This window comes from Balaenoptera borealis (genome assembly GCF_965194805.1).
Source record: "Balaenoptera borealis genome assembly, chromosome: 5".
Classification (NCBI taxonomy): domain Eukaryota; kingdom Metazoa; phylum Chordata; class Mammalia; order Artiodactyla; family Balaenopteridae; genus Balaenoptera; species Balaenoptera borealis.
Window position 1 is genome coordinate 131672309 of NC_138862.1, and position 14226 is coordinate 131686534.

Here is a 14226-nt window from a genome sequence, read left to right on the forward strand (position 1 = left end):
AATTCTCCAAGGCCCCTCTCATCAAAATGCTCCATGACACTTGGCATCACATTGCTCCATAACACCTATCATCACAGTGTTCCCTGCCCATGTCATCACAATGCTCCATGTCCCCTATAATCACAATGCTCCATGCGTTTTTCCTCACAATGCTCCAGAATTCTTGTCATCACAATGATAAATGACCATGGCATCACAATGCTCCATGGCCCTTGTCATCACAATGCTCCAGAATTCTTGTCATCACAATGTTCCATGACCGTGTCATCACAATGCTACATGACCCTGGTCATCACAGTTCTCCATGACCTTTCTCATCACAATGCTCTATGTCGCTTTTCATCACAATTCTCAATGACCACTTTAATCACTATGCTCGCTGACCATTTTCATCACATTTCTCTATTGTCATTACAATTCCCCATGGCTCCTTTCTTCACAATGCTCCATGATGCCTGTCATCACAATGCTCCATGGCTTTTGTTATCACAATGCACCAGGACCAGTTTCATCACAGTGCACAATGAAAGCTTTCATTACAATGCTCCATGACACTTGTCACCACAATGCTCCATGGCCTTTATCATCACAATGCTCCCAGGCACTTTTCATCACGATGTTCCATGAAAACTTTCATCACATTGCTCCATGACCATTGTCATCACAATAGTCCATACCCTTGTCAACACAATGCTGCATAATCCCTGTCATCACAATTCTCCATGACTGTTGTCATCACAATAATCCAGGACAATTTTCATAACAATGCTTCATGCCCCCAGTCATCACAGTGCTCCATGATACCTTTCATCACAATTCCTAGATGATCAATATCATCACAATGCCCCATGACACCTGTCATCACAATTCGCTATGACCCTTGTCATCACAATACTCGATGAACCGTGTCATCACAGTGTTCCAGGACACATGTCATCACAATGATCCATGACTCCTTTCATCACAATGCTCCAATACACCAGTCATCACAAAGCTCCATGGCCCCTGTTATCATATTGCTCCATGATCACTTTCATCACAATGCTCCATGACCACTGTCATCACCATGCCTCATGACGCCTGTCATCTCAATGCTCCATGGCCCCTTTCATCACAATGCTCCATGAACCCAGTCATCACAATGTTCCCTGTCCTTTTCATCACAATGCTCCATGGGCACTCTCATCTCAATGCTCCATGCCCTTCTCATCAAAATGCTCCAGAACTCTTGTCATCATAATGCTCCATGCCAATGTCATCAAAATGCCCCATGACACTTGTCATCACAATGCTCCATGGCATTTGTCTTCACAATGTTCATTGGCCCCTGTCATCACAATGCTCCATGCCCTTGTCATCAAAATGCTCCAGAACTCTTGTCATCATAATGCTCCATGCAACTGTCATCAAAATGCCCCATGACACTTGTCATCACAATGCTCCATGGCCTTTGTCATCACAATGTTCCAAGGCTCCTGTCATCACAGTGCTCCATGATACCTTTCATCACAATTCTACATGACCACTGTCATCACAATGCCCCATGACAGATGTCATCACAATTCGCCATGGTCTTTGTCATCACAATGCTCCATGAACCGTGTCATCACAAGGTTCCAGGACACTAGTCATCACAATGATCCATGATCACTTTCATCACAATGCTCCATGAACCCTGTCATCTCAATGCTCCATAGCCTTTGCATTCACAATGCTCCATGGCCCCTGTAATCACAGTGCTCCATGACCCCTTTCATCACAGTGCCGCAAGACTGCTGCCATCACAATGCCCCATGACGCCTGCCATCACAAATCTCCAAGGCCTCTCTTACCAAAAAGCTCCATGATCCCTGTCAGCACAATGTTCCATGACACTTTCCATCACAATGCTCCATGACCCCTGTCATCACAAAGTTCTCTGCCCATATCATCACAATGCTCCTTATCACCTTTAATCACAATGCTCCATGCCCTTTCATCACAATGCTCCAGAATTCTTGTCATCACAATGTTCCTTGACCGAGTCATCACAATGCTCCATGACCCTTATCATCACAAAGCTCCATAACCCCTGTCATAACAATTATCCATGACTCCTTTCCTCACAGTGCTCCAGTAACCTTTTCATCACAATGCTCCATGCCATTGTCAGCACAATGCTCCTTGGACCCTGTCATCAAAATGCTCCATCCCCTTTTCATCACAATGCTCCAGATATCCTATCACTACAATGCTCCATGCCCGTGTCAACACAATGCTCCATGACCCCTGTCATCAAAATGCTTTATGAACCTTGTTCTCAGAATGTTCCATAACCGTTGTCATCACAATGCTGCATGATACCTTTCATCCCAATTCTCTGTGACCGCTGTCATCACACTGCTCCAGGACAATTTTCATCACAATGCTCCATGCCCCCTGTCATCTCAGTGCCCCATAACCCCTGTAATCACAATGCTCCATGACCCTGTCATCACAATGCTACATGACCCCTGTCATCACATTGTTCCATGGCCTATGTATTCACAATGCTCCATGGCCCCTGTGATCACACTGCTCCATGTTCCCTTTCAACACAATGCTCCATGACCCCTGTCATCAAAACGTTCCATGAAAGTTGTCATCAAAATGCTCAATGACCCCAGTCACCACAAGGTTCCCTGCCCTTGTCATCACAATGCTCCATGACCCTTGTAATCACAATGGTACATGGCCTTGTCATCACAATGTTCCATGGCTTCTGTCATCACCATGCTCCATGGTCTTTCTCATCACAATGCTCTATGACCCCTGTCATCACAATGCTGTATGATCATTGTCATCACAATGCTCCAAGTTCCCTGTCATCACAATGCCTCATGGTCTTTGTAATCACAATGCTCAATGACCCCTGTCATCACAATTCTGCATGCCATTGTCATCACAATGCTCCATGGCCCCTGTAATCAAAATGCTCCATGCCGCTGTCATCACAATGTTCCAGAACATTTGTCATCATAATACTCCATTCCCGTGTCATCCCATTGCTCAATGACACTTGTCATCAAAATGTTCCTTGGCCTTTGTCATCACAGTGCTCCATGATACCTTTAATCAAAATTCTACATGACCACTGTCATCACAATTCTAGATGACCACTGTCATCACAATGCCCCATGACAGATGTCATCACAATTCGCCATGGTCCTTGACATCACAATGCTCCATGAACCGTGTCATCACAAGGTTCCAGGACACTTGTTATCACAATGATCCATGATCACTTTCATCACAATACTCCATGAACCCTGTCATCTCAATGCTCCATAGCATTTGTATTCACAATGCTCCATGGCCCCTGTAATCACAGTGTTCCATGACTCCTTTCATCACAATGCTCCATGACGCCTGCCATCACAAATCTCCAAGGCCTCTCTTACCAAAAAGTTCCATGATCCCTGTCAGCACAATGTTCCATGACACTTTTCATCACAATGCTCCATGACCCCTGTCATCACAAAGTTCTCTGCCCATATCATCACAATGCTCCTTGTCACCTTTCATCACAATGCTCCATGCCCTTTCATCACAATGCTCCAGAATTCTTGTCATCGCAATGTTCCTTGACCGTGTCATCACAATGCTCCATGACCCTTGTCATCACAAAGCTCCATGACCCCTGTCATCACAATGATCCATGACTCCTTTCCTCACAGTGCTCCAGTACCCTTTGCATCACAATGCTCCATGCCATTGTCAGCACAATGCTCCTTGGACCATGTCATCAAAATGCTCCATCCCCTTTTCATCACAATGCTCCAGATATCCTATCATTACAATGCTCCATGCCCGTGTCATCACAATGCTCCATGCCGTTGTCATCACAATGCTCCATGGCCCCTGTAATCACAATGCTCCATGCCCTTGTCATCACAATGCTCCAGAACACTTGTCATCACAGTACTCCATTCCAGTGTCATCCCATTGCTCAATGACACTTGTCATCAAAATGTTCCTTGAACTTTGTCATCACAGTGCTCCATACCTTTAATCAAAATTCTACATGACCCCTGTCATCACAATGCAAGATGACCAATGTCATCACAATGCCCCATGACACGTGTCATCACAATTTGCCTTGGCCCTTGTCATCTCAATGCTGTATGAACCGTGTCATCACTAGGTTCCAGATCATTTGTCATCACAGTGATACATGACCATTTTCATCACAATGCTCCATGAACTCTGTTATCTCAATGCTCCATGGCCTTTGTATTCACAATGCTCCATTGTCCCGATAATCGCGTTGCTCCATGAACACTTTCATCACAATGCTCCTTGACCACTGTCACCATAATGCCCCATGACGTCTCTCATCACTGTGCTCCAAGGCCACTCTCATCAAAATGCTCCATGATCTGTGTCAGCACAATATTGCATGACACTTGTCATCACAATGCTCCATGATCCCTGTAATCACAATGATCCCTGCCAATGTCATCACAATGCTCCATGTCTCCTGTAATCACAATGCTCCATGCCCTTGTCATCACAATGCTCCAGGTCTGTTGTCATCACCATGCTTCATGCCCCTGTCATCACAATGCTCCATGAATATTGTCTTCACAATGCTCCATGGCCCATGTCATCACAATGCTCCATGACCCCTGTCATCACAATGCTCTATGGCCTTTGTCATCACAATGCTCCGTGACCCCTGTCAACACAATGCCTGATGACACCTGTCATCAAAATGCTAAATGGCACTTGTCATCACAATGCTCTATGACGCCTGTCATCACTCTTCTCCATGTCACTTGTTATCACAATGCTCCATGGCCCCTGTAATCCCAGTACTCCATGACCCCTTTCATCACAATGCCCAATGCCACCTCTCATCACAATTCTCCATGGCATTTGTCATCACGATGCTCCATGACACCTGTCATCACAATGTTCCATGACACTTGTCATCACAATGCTCGATGGCCCTTATCATCACAATGTTCCTTGGTGCTTTTCATCGCAATGCTCCATGACAACTTTCATCAAAATACTCCAAGATTTGTTTCATCACAATGCTCCATGGCCCTTGTCATTACAAATCCACATGATCCCTTTCATCACAATTCTCCATGGCAACTTACATAAAAATGCTCCATGCCCCTGTCATCACAATGCCCAATGATACCTGTTTATACAATGATCCATGACCCTTGTCATCACAAGGCTCCATGGCCCTTGTATTCACAATGCTCCATGGCCCTTGTCATCACAATGCTCCATAGCGCTTTTCATCACAATGCTCCATGACCGTTTTCAGCACAATGCCCCATGACCCCTGTCATCACGATGCTCCATGGCCCTTGTCATCACAATGCTCCATGAAACATTTCCTCACAATGCTCCAGTACGCCTTTCATCCAAATTCCCCATGGCCACTGTCATCACAATTCTCCATGACCCCTGTCATCGTAATGGTCCATGACCCGTTTCATGTCAATGCTCCATGACACCTGTCATCACAGTTCTCCATGACCTTAGCCATCACAATGCTCTATGTCGCTTTTCATCACAATTCTCAATGACCACTTTAATCACTATGCTCGCTGACCATTTTCATCACATTTCTCTATTGTCATTACAATTCCCCATGGCCCCTTTCTTCACAATGCTCCATGATGCCTGTCATCACAATGCTCCATGGCTTTTGTTATCACAATGCTCCAGGACCAGTTTCATCACAATACCCCATCCCCCTTGTCATCACAGTGCACAATGAAACCTTTCATTACAATGCTCCATGACACTTGTCATCAAAATGCTCCATGGCCTTTATCGTCACAATGCTCCCAGGCACTTTTCATCACGATGTTCCATGAAAACTTTCATCAAAATACTCCAAGATTTGTTTCATCACAATGCTCCATGGCCCTTGTCATTACAAATCCACATGATCTCTTTCATCACAATTCTCCATGGCAACTTACATAAAAATGTTCCATGCCCCTGTCATCACAATGCCCAATGATACCTGTTTATACAATGATCCATGACCCTTGTCATCACAAGGCTCCATGGCCCTTGTATTCACAATGCTCCATGGCCCTTGTCATCACAATGCTCCATAGCGCTTTTCATCACAATGCTCCATGACCGTTTTCAGCACAATGCCCCATGACCCCTGTCATCACGATGCTCCATGGCCCTTGTCATCACAATGCTCCATGAAACATTTCCTCACAATGCTCCAGTACGCCTTTCATCCAAATTCCCCATGGCCACTGTCATCACAATTCTCCATGACCCCTGTCATCGTAATGGTCCATGACCCGTTTCATGTCAATGCTCCATGACACCTGTCATCACAATGCTACATGGCCTTTGTCATCACAATGCTCTATGGCCCCTGTAATCACAGTGCTCCGTGACCTGTTTCATCTCAATGCTACATGACCTCACTCATCACAATGCCCCATGACCCCTGTAATCACAATTCTCCATGCCCTTGTCATCACAATGCTCCAGAACACTTGTCATCATAATGCTCCATTCCCGTGTCATCCCATTGCTCAATGACACTTGTCATCAAAATGTTCCTTGGCCTTTGTCATCACAGTGCTCCATGATACCTTTAATCAAAATTCTACATGACCACTGTCATCACAATGCAAGATGACCAATGTCATCACAATGCCCCATGACACGTGTCATCACAATTTGCCTTGGCCCTTGTCATCTCAATGCTGTATGAACAGTGTCATCACTAGGTTCCAGGTCACTTGTCATCACAGTGATCCATGACCACTTTCAGCACAATGCTCCATGAACTCTGTTATCTCAATGCTCCATGGCCTTTGTATTCACAATGATCCATTGTCCCGATAATCGCGTTGCTCCATGAACACTTTCATCACAATGCTCCTTGACCACTGTCACCATAATGCCCCATGACGTCTCTCATCACTGTGCTCCAAGGCCACTCTCATCAAAATGCTCCATGATCTGTGTCAGCACAATATTGCATGACACTTGTCATCACAATGCTCCATGATCCCTGTAATCACAATGATCCCTGCCAATGTCATCACAATGCTCCATGTCTCCTGTAATCACAATGCTCCATGCCCTTGTCATCACAATGCTCCAGGTCTGTTGTCATCACCATGCTTCATGCCCGTGTCATCACAATGCTCCATGAATATTGTCTTCACAATGCTCCATGGCCCATGTCATCACAATGCTCCATGACCCCTGTCATCACAATGCTCTATGGCCTTTGTCATCACAATGCTCCGTGACCCCTGTCAACACAATGCCTGATGACACCTGTCATCAAAATGCTAAATGGCACTTGTCATCACAATGCTCTATGACACCTGTCATCACTATTCTCCATGTCACTTGTTATCACAATGCTCCATGGCCCCTGTAATCCCAGTACTCCATGACCCCTTTCATCACAATGCCCAATGCCACCTCTCATCACAATTCTCCATGGCATTTGTCATCACGATGCTCCATGACACCTGTCATCACAATGCTCCATGACACTTGTCATCACAATGCTCGATGGCCCTTATCATCACAATGTTCCTTGGTGCTTTTCTTCGCAATGCTCCATGACAACTTTCATCAAAATACTCCAAGATTTGTTTCATCACAATGCTCCATGGCCCTTGTCATTACAAATCCACATGATCCCTTTCATCACAATTCTCCATGAGAACTTACATAAAAATGCTCCATGCCCCTGTCTTCACAATGCCCAATGATACCTGTTTAAACAATGATCCATGACCCTTGTCATCACAAGGCTCCATGTCCCTTGTATTCACAATGCTCCATGGCCCTTGTCATCACAATGCTCCATAGCGCTTTTCATCGCAATGCTCCATGACCGCTTTCAGCACAATGCCCCATGACCCCTGTCATCACGATGCTCCATGGCCCTTGTCATCACAATGCTCCATGAAACATTTCCTCACAATGCTCCAGTACGCCTTTCATCCAAATTCCCCATGGCCACTGTCATCACAATTCTCCATGACCCCTGTCATCGTAATGGTCCATGACCCGTTTCATCTCAATGCTCCATGACACCTGTCATCACAATGCTCCATGGCCTTTGTCATCACCATGCTCCATGGCCCCTGTAATCACAGTGCTCCATGACCTGTTTCATCACAATGTTCCATGACCGTGTTCAGCACAATGCCCCATGACCCCTGTAATCACAATGCTCCATGCCCTTGTCATCACAAGGCTCCAGAACTCTTGTCAGTATAATGCTCCATATCCGTTTCATCACCATGCTCCATGACACTTGTCATCACAAGGCTCCATGGCCCCTCTCATTACTGGGCTCCATAATAACTTTAATCACATTTCTAGATGACCACTGCCATCACAATGCCCCATGACATTGTCATCACAATTCGCCATGACCATTGTCATCACAATGCTCCGTTAACCATGTCATCACAGGGTCCCAGGACACTTGTCATCACAATGATCCATTACCAATTTCATCACAATGCTCCATGACCACTGTCATCTCAATGCTCCATGGCCTTTGTATTCACAATGCTCCATGGTCCCTGTAATCACAGTGCTCCATAACACCTTTCATCATAATGCTCCATGATCACTGCCATCTCAATGCCCCATGACGCCTGTCATCACAATTCTCCAAGGCCCCTCACATCACAATGCTCCATGACCCCTGTCATCACAAAGTTCTCTGCCCATATCATCACAATGCACCTTGTCACCTTTAATCACAATGCTGCATGCCCTTTCATCACAATGCTCCAGAATTCTTGTCATCGCAATGTTCCTTGACCGTGTCATCACAATGCTCCATGACCCTTGTCATCACAAAGCTCCATGACCCCTGTCATCACAATGATCCATGACTCCTTTCCTCACAGTGCTCCAGTAACCTTTTCATCACAATGCTCCATGCCATTGTCAGCACAATGCTCCTTGAACCCTGTCATCAAAATGCTCCATCCCCTTTTCATCACAATGCTCCAGATATCCTATCACTACAATGCTCCATGCCCGTGTCAACACAATGCTCCATGACCCCTGTCATCAAAATGCTTTATGAACCTTGTTCTCAGAATGTTCCATGAGCCCTGTCATCAAAATGATCCATGACCTTTGTCATCACAATGCTGCATGATATCTTTCATCCCAATTCTCTGTGACCGCTGTCATCACAATGCTCCAGGACAATTTTCATCACAATGCTCCATGCCCCCTGTCATCACAGTGCCCCATAACCCCTGTAATCACAGTGCTCCATGACCCTGTCATCACAGTGCTACATGACCCCTGTCATCACATTGTTCCATGGCCTATGTATTCACAATGCTCCATGGACCCTGTAATCACACTGCTCCATGTACCCTTTCAACACAATGCTCCATGACCCCTGTCATCACAACGTTCCATGAAAGTTGTCATCAAAATGCTCCATGACCCCGGTCACCACAAGATTCCCTGCCCTTGTCATCACAATGCTCCATGACCCTTGTAATCACAATGGTACATGGCCTTGTCGTCACAATGTTCCATGGACTCTGTCATCACCATGCTCCATGGTCTTTCTCATCACAATGCTCTATGACCCCTGTCATCACAATGCTTGATGACCATTGTCATCACAATGCTCCAAGGCCCCTGTCATCACAATGCCTCATGTTCTTTGTAATCGCAATGCTCAATGACCCCTGTCATCACAATGCTCCATGCCGTTGTCATCACAATATTCCATGGCCCCTGTAATCACAATGCTCCATGCCGTTGTCATCATAATGTTCCAGAACATTTGTCATCATAATACTCCATTCCCGTGTCATCCCATTGCTCAATGACACTTGTCATCAAAATGTTCCTTGGCCTTTGTCATCACAGTGCTCCATGATACCTTTAATCAAAATTCTACATGACCACTGTCATCACAATGCAAGATGACCAATGTCATCACAATGCCCCATGACACGTGTCATCACAATTCGCCTTGGCCCTTGTCATCTCAATGCTGTATGAACCGTGTCGTCACTAGGTTCCAGGACACTTGTCATCACAGTGATCCATGACCACTTTCATCACAATGCTCCATGAACTCTGTTATCTCAATGCTCCATGGCCTTTGTATTCACAATGATCCATTGTCCCGATAATCGCGTTGCTCCATGAACACTTTCATCACAATGCTCCTTGACCACTGTCACCATAATGCCCCATGACGTCTCTCATCACTGTGCTACAAGACCACTCTCATCAAAATGCTCCATGATCTGTGTCAGCACAATATTGCATGACACTTGTCATCACAATGCTCCATGATCCCTGTAATCACAATGATCCTTGCCAATGTCATCACAATGCTCCATGTCTCCTGTAATCACAATGCTCCATGCCCTTGTCATCACAATGCTCCAGGTCTGTTGTCATCACCATGCTTCATGCCCGTGTCATCACAATGCTCCATGTATCTTGTCTTCACAATGCTCCAAGGCCCATGTCATCACAATGCTCTGTGACACCTGTCAACACAATGCCTGATGACACCTGTCATCAAAATGCTAAATGGCACTTGTCATCACAATGCTCTATGACGCCTGTCATCACTATTCTCCATGTCACTTTTTATCACAATGCTCCATGGCCCCTGTCATCCCAGTACTCCATGACCCCTTTCATCACAATGCCCAATGCCACCTCTCATCACAATTCACCATGGCATTTGTCATCACAATGCTCCATGACACCTGTCATCACAATGCTCCATGACACTTGTCATCACAATGCTCGATGGCCCTTATCATCACAATGTTCCTTGGTGCTTTTCCTCGCAATGCTCCATGACAACTTTCATCAAAATACTCCAAGATTTGTTTCATCACAATGCTCCATGGCCCTTGTCATTACAAATCCACATGATCCCTTTCATCACAATTCTCCATGGCAACTTACATAAAAATGCTCCATGCCGCTGTCATCACAATGCCCAATGATACCTGTTTAAACAATGATCCATGACCCTTGTCATCACAAGGCTCCATAGCCCTTGTATTCACAATGCTCCATGGCCCTTGTCATCACAATGCTCCATAGCGCTTTTCATCGCAATGCTCCATGACCGCTTTCAGCACAATGCCCCATGACCCCTGTCATCACGATGCTCCATGGCCCTTGTCATCACAATGCTCCATGAAATATTTCCTCACAATGCTCCAGTATGCCTTTCATCCAAATTCCCCATGGCCACTGTCATCACAATTCTCCATGACCCCTGTCATCGTAATGGTCCATGACCCGTTTCATCTCAATGCTCCATGACACCTGTCATCACAATGCTCCATGGACTTTGTCATCACAATGCTCCATGGCCCCTGTAATCACAGTGCTCCATGACCTGTTTCATCTCAATGCTCCATGACCTCACTCATCACAATGCCCCATAACCCCTGTAATCACAATGCTCCATGGCCCTTGTCATCACAGTGCTCCAAGCCTTTGTCATCACACTGCTCCATGGCCCCTGTAATCACAATGCTCCATGCCCTTGTCATCACAAGGCTCCAGAACTCTTGTCATTATAATGGTCCATATCCGTTTCATCACCCTGCTCCATGACACTTGTCATCACAAGGCTCCATGGCCCCTCTCATTACTGGGCTCCATAATAACTTTAATCACATTTCTAGATGACCACTGCCATCACAATGCCCCATGACATTGTCATCACAATTCGCCATGACCATTGTCATCACAATGCTCCATGAACCATGTCTTCACAGGGTCCCAGGACACTTGTCATCACAATGATCCATTACCAATTTCATCACAATGCTCCATGACCACTGTCATCTCAATGCTCCATGGCCTTTGTATTCACAATGCTCCATGGCCCCTGTAATCACAGTGCTCCATAACACCTTTCATCATAATGCTCCATGACCACTGCCATCTCAATGCCCCATGACGCTTGTCATCACAATTCTCCAAGGCCCCTCTCATCACAATGCTCCATGACTCTTGTCATCACATTGCTCCATAACACCTGTCATCACAGTGTTCCCTGCCCATGTCATCACAATGCTCCATATCCCCTATAATCACAATGCTCCATGCCTTTTTCCTCACAATGCTCCAGAATTCTTGTCATCACAATGTTCCATGACCGGGTCATCACAATGCTACATGACCCTGGTCATCACAGTTCTCCATGACCTTAGCCATCACAATGCTCTATGTCGCTTTTCATCACAATTCTCAATGACCACTTTAATCACTATGCTCGCTGACCATTTTCATCACATTTCTCTATTGTCATTAAAATTCCCCATGGCCCCTTTCTTCACAATGCTCCATGATGCCTGTCATCACAATGCTCCATGGCTTTTGTTATCACAATGCTCCAAGACCAGTTTCATCACAGTGCACAATGAAAGCTTTCATTACAATGTTCCATGACACTTGTCATCACAATGGTCCATGGCCTTTATCGTCACAATGCTCCCATGCACTTTTCATCACGATGTTCCATGAAAACTTTCATCACATTGCTCCATGACCATTGTCATCACAATAGTCCATACCCTTGTCAACACAATGCTGCATAATCCCTGTCATCACAATTCTCCATGACTGCTGTCATCACAATAATCCAGGACAATTTTCAGAACAATGCTTCATGCCCCCAGTCATCACAGTGCTCCATGATATCTTTCATCACAATTCCTAGATGATCAATGTCATCACAATGCCCCATGACACCTGTCATCACAATTCGCTATGACCCTTGTCATCACAATACTCAATGAACCGTGTCATCACAGTGTTCCAGGACACATGTCATCACAATGATCCATGACTACTTTCATCACAATGCTCCAATACACCTGTCATCACAATGCTCCATGGCCCCTGTTATCATATTGCTCCATGATCTCTTTCATCACAATGCTCCATGACCACTGTCATCACCATGCCTCATGACGCCTGTCATCTCAATGCTCCATGGCCCCTTTCATCACAATGCTCCATGAACCCAGTCATCACAATGTTCCCTGCCCTTTTCATCACAATGCTCCATCGGCCCTGTCATCACAATGCTCCATGCCCTTGTCATCAAAATGCTCCAGAACTCTTGTCATCATAATGCTCCATGCGAATGTCATCAAAATGCCCCATGACACTTGTCATCACAAGGCTCCATGGCCTTTGTCATCACAATGTTCCATGGCCCCTGTCATAACAATGCTCCATGCCCTTGTCATCAAAATGCTCCAGAACTCTTTTCATCATAATGCTCCTTGCCAATGTCATCATAATGCCCCATGACACTTGTCATCACAATGCTCCATGGCCCCTGTCATCACAGTACTCCATGATACCTTTCATCACAATTCTAGATGACCACTGTCATCACAATGCCCCATAACAGATGTCATCACAATTCGCCATGGTCCTTGTCATCACAATGCTCCATGAACCGTGTCATCACAAAGTTCCAGGACACGTGTCATCACAATGATCCATGATCACTTTCTTCACAATGCTCCATGAAGCCTGTCATCTCAATGCTCCATAGCCTTTGTATTCACAATGCTCCATGGCCCCTGTAATCTTAGTGCTCCATGACCCCTTTCATCACAATGCTCCAAGACCGCTGTCATCACAATGCCCCATGACGCCTGCCCTCACAAATCTCCAAGGCCTCTCTTACCAAAAAGCTCCATGATCCCTGTCAGCACAATGTTCCATGACACTTTTCATCACAATGCTCCATGACCCCTGTCATCACAAAGTTCTCTGCCCATATCATCACAATGGTCCTTGTCACCTTTCATCACAATGCTCCATGCCCTTTCATCACAATGCTCCAGAATTCTTGTCATCGCAATGTTCCTTGACCGTGTCATCACAATGCTCCATGACCCTTGTCATCACAAAGCTCCATGACCCCTGTCATCACAATGATCCATGACTCCTTTCCTCACAGTGCTCCAGTACCCTTTGCATCACAATGCTCCATGCCATTGTCAGCACAATGCTCCTTGGACCCTGTCATCAAAATGCTCCATCCCCTTTTCATCACAATGCTCCAGATATCCTATCATTACAATGCTCCATGCCCGTGTCATCACAATGCTCCATGCCGTTATCATCACAATGCTCCATGGCCTCTGTAATCACAATGCTCCATGCCCTTGTCATCACAATGTT

General features: G+C 45.5%; 2 long non-coding RNA genes across 2 annotated transcripts; one reads left to right on the forward strand and one right to left on the reverse strand.

Moving 5' to 3' along the window:
• Positions 1–191: 191 nt before the first annotated feature.
• On the reverse strand, positions 192–12158 carry LOC309629117. Its single transcript, XR_014244849.1, has 3 exons — positions 11461–12158; positions 8056–8897; positions 192–2737 (listed from the first exon to the last, which is right to left on the reverse strand). It is a non-coding gene; the product is annotated as an uncharacterized lncRNA (long non-coding RNA).
• Positions 6772–12274, forward strand: LOC309629118. Its single transcript, XR_014244850.1, has 3 exons — positions 6772–7802; positions 9813–10483; positions 12152–12274. It is a non-coding gene; the product is annotated as an uncharacterized lncRNA (long non-coding RNA).
• Positions 12275–14226: the final 1952 nt, after the last annotated feature.